Raw genomic sequence first — 3,971 nt, 5'->3', positions numbered from 1 at the left:
TACTGCTGTCCGTTCTATCATAAGCTGCTACCAAGGACAGTGCGGGAAATCCTGTCAACTTCATTCCTTTTCCTGTCGCGGACTGAAAAGCAAAAAGTGAAAATCTTCAGTGTTGCCTAGTGACTTTGAATTAAACATGACAGAAGAAGACAAATGTTTGTTAAAAGACTGTATAAATTTGACTTTAGGACCAAATAATCTTGATAAAATTAAATATCATACTTCTACACAAAAATCTGAATCTGTGATTAGGGCATATTAAAAATCAAATCCAAAATGTATTACAAGTAGTAGAAATTTTGAAAGTAGAATACATAAAGTTGTGCACTCACTGAATGGGGGTCATGGAAAATCAACATTGGAACTTTGTGAATCTGTAGGGGCACCTGTTGTAAAAGGAAGTAAAGTGGTCCATCATCTAAAACAACAACAAAATAGGCAAAATTACTTTAAAATGAAACAAAAACTTTTAAAATATAAATATCAACGAAAATACAACATATCTAAGAGATATCAGCTCTAAGATAAAAAATCAAAAGACACTTACAGTAAATCACTAACAGATCCAAAATTAAAAAGGAAGTTGTAAGTGTGAAAAAAAAGGGCGGGGGCATTGATGATGTGTATCATTTGTGTATGTAATTTAAATGTATGAAATTCGTATTTAATACATATTCTGTAAATTGTGTAGCATGTAATAAATGTTATGTTTTATCATGCACTGTTTCTATTCAACTGCGTATATGAGGATATGTATAAATGATGTATAATCGTATTGTAAAATGTGACATTTTCTTATACGAGGAAGTCTGTACAAGTAAATTTGTTCTATTTTTTATTATTCATTTTAATAGTTATTTAAAGTAATTATCATGTATTTCTTACCTGTCTGATGAACACAACAAAGGTTACAGAGGTGATTGGTAGAAATACGGGTATACAGGTGTCAAAACTCTCTGTTGATGACATGACAGCACCCTGCATTGTTTATCCACCATTATTGATCTTTAACAGGGGAGGCTACTCCTGATATCAGAGAAATTGGTCAAAATGAACGTTACCTGTTACTCTTAAGGTCTCACACAAGGAAATAATTTCACAATATGTTACCATATAGCTTTAATTAAATTAATTAATTAAATAGACTGTCATCAGATAATTAATGAAAGAGAAAATAAAGATTAATTCTTGGGCAAAAATTTGAGATCAGAAAAAACACGCCTTATGCGGCATTTAAGAGAGAAAATTGACAGTAAACACACCTACCTCAAAATACACGTGGGTTTCACATGTTGACAAACAGACTACACACCATCCAGGAAGTTGCATCATGCGCACCTGAAAAAAGAGTTCCCTTTAATTCAGTGGGACAATTCCAATAAAGTTATAATATTCCAAGTAAATGAGCCCAAAATTAATACTGTAGGCCTAAAATAAGATGCCAAAAAAGAAAAAAAGGAAAAGAAATTGTCTCTATATATATATGTAACAGGAAAGGAGAAAATGTATGGCTGGACCGGGAATCGAACCCGGGTCCCCTGCATCACTAGTCAGGTGCTCTACGAACTGAGCTACCCAGGCCGATATCCACGGCCAGAACCATTACATTCCTCCCTCTTAAATTGTCTTCGCCCTCGAAGACGCAACCCAAGTTCTTATTTGCCCCTGGGAGGACTTTCACCTCCAAGTCCAGGGGTGGTGAACGGCACCAAATTTGTAACAGGAAATGAGAAAATGTATGGCAGGACCGGGAATCGAACCCGGGACCCCTGCATCACTAGTCAGGTGCTCTACTGACTGAGCTACCCAGGCCGATATCCACGGCCCAAACCATTACATATAGAACTACAATTGACTAAATCATTTTGATTGGCTATTTCCTTGCGTAATTAAGACCTTTAAGTGTATATTAATTGTAAACTTTGGCAGCATGAAGTGTGCATTTATGACTGAGAGAATAATTTAACTCTAGAGGCTAGCTTATAAATCATTAAAGATAAAATATTTTAACATTTATGACATTTGAGAAAGGTAATAATGGCTTAGAAAACTTTTTTTTTTTGGTAATTATGGTCACCTTTTTTTAAACATTAAACTTTATGACTCAACACTATACCAAGGTTAAAAAAATTTTCTCTTGACAAACATATTTATCCATATCATATAATTTTGTAAACAAATGTTTGCAACTCATGTATTCATTCCAGAATATGCTTGTTTTGGGGTGCTCTAATCCAACATACCTCTAACTCTAACCCCTGCTTTTATATTGTGACATGTGCGGGGTTAGAGTCAGAGGTATCACAGATTTGGAGTGCTCAGAATATGTATTATGGGCACTTATGAATAAAATTGGGGGAGGGGGGCCAATACTACATGAACTTGGTTGCCCCTGAAACTTTTTTTGGAAAGTTTGTGCATGGGGCATTTCCGTTTTGGGACAAAGCGACTTAGTAACCATTCAACATAAACAATATTTATAGTATTCTAGCCTGTGTATTGTTGAACTTTTGCATATTTTGTTTAAAGAATGACAGACAAAAGACTAATAAGGATTTGTAACAAATTCTTTTATCTTCATTCAAAAGTGGTAAAGTGGTTAGACAGTATCTTTCAAGAGTCATGAAATAAGGGACTCCTTACATAGTCCGAGATAACATACATACATACATACATGATGTTTAACATTTCATCGTGTAAAAACATTGCATTTTGTTAATTATTTAAATAAATTGCACATTAAATATCAAAATCGGAAAAAAAGCCTGGAAAACGTCAGATATTTCGGACTACTCCTTAAAATGCGAATGAATTTTGTCATTGAGTGAATGAAGACCGAGCATATAAACAAGGTCTCATGTCACGCAAAAAAGATCTCCCCTTTCAGTGAACCTAGGACAGCAGAGAATAAATCTAAATTTGCACTCTCCTAATAGCATTGGTGGAGTCCATGAATGAAAATTTCACGAGGGAATTTTAACAAACAAATACATCTCTCCCACTAAAAACAAACTTTTAAAAAAATAGTAAAATTACAAGTATTTATAATGTAAAAGCTAAATCATGGGGAATTTGAGAATGTCATTAGAAAGCTTATGAACACAGTATCGACATTAAATAAAAATCAGTGTGCGTGTACGCAAAATACTGACATTTTAATACCACCCTATCTGTCTGTGTGGATTTTAGATAAGTAAAACGTTCTAACCTTTTTAGCAACGTCCAATTCCATCACACATTAAAGTGTCACCATTAACTTTTTCTTACTAGTTACAATATCACTGGGGACAGTTTATAAATATATCTGCACGTGTTTATCAATCCATCGCAAATATGACCGTCAGAATTTTCTCGTAGTCGAAACATAATAAACGATTCAGACAACAATATATCCTTCGTTAGTATTGACTAATGCTCCAAGTGCGTAATCGAGGGCAGTTCATGTGCTCGTAGCTGTACAATGAATATACATGTCTACATACGGTGATAAAATGTACACATCACAATTTGATTTCGCTATTCTCTGGCCTTCCCACAATGCCTCTCGTGAATGTTTACATCCAGGAGGCCCCGTAAAGACTTGCTCTGCACTGATAACATACATACATACATGATGTTTAACAGTTCATCGTGTAAAAACGTTGCATTTTGTTAATTATTTAAATAAATTAAAAAAGAGAAGTCGAATCAAAACAATGTATATAAATCAACTATCTAAGCACTACACAAGCATGAGGCCCCGAAACAGCTTGGCGGGCTTGTACAGACAACTTGTTCCTGTACGATTCTCACACATTTCTTTTATGAAACAGAAGTAAATATAGCACAAAGCTTGTTTCTTATCATACCAAATGACAAGATTTGATATCCTAAAGATTATTTCATTCAAACTTTTTCAATATATGTCAACATTTTTAAGTATTAAAAAAACACGTTTATGAGCTGCTGACCCCTAAATATAGGGGTCAGGC

At 34.3% G+C, this 3,971-nt stretch overlaps 1 long non-coding RNA gene across 1 annotated transcript in view; it reads right to left on the bottom strand.

Moving 5' to 3' along the window:
• LOC130049141 (uncharacterized) overlaps window positions 1-3,633 on the bottom strand; it is a 3,856-nt gene extending 223 nt beyond the window's left edge. Inside the window, exons 1-5 of the long non-coding RNA XR_008797650.1 lie at window positions 3,209-3,633; window positions 1,267-1,338; window positions 886-1,026; window positions 333-418; window positions 1-82 (exon numbers count right to left, since the gene is read on the bottom strand). The exon at window positions 1-82 is cut by the window's left edge and continues 223 nt beyond it. This is a non-coding gene — a long non-coding RNA (uncharacterized LOC130049141). The remainder of the gene's footprint in view (window positions 83-332; window positions 419-885; window positions 1,027-1,266; window positions 1,339-3,208) is intronic.
• Window positions 3,634-3,971: the final 338 nt, after the last annotated feature.

This window comes from Ostrea edulis, chromosome 8 (assembly GCF_947568905.1).
Source record: "Ostrea edulis chromosome 8, xbOstEdul1.1, whole genome shotgun sequence".
Taxonomy (NCBI): Eukaryota; Metazoa; Mollusca; class Bivalvia; order Ostreida; family Ostreidae; genus Ostrea; species Ostrea edulis.
The sequence above is the reverse complement of the archived record's forward strand: the minus strand, read 5'-3'. Positions and strand labels throughout refer to the sequence as shown.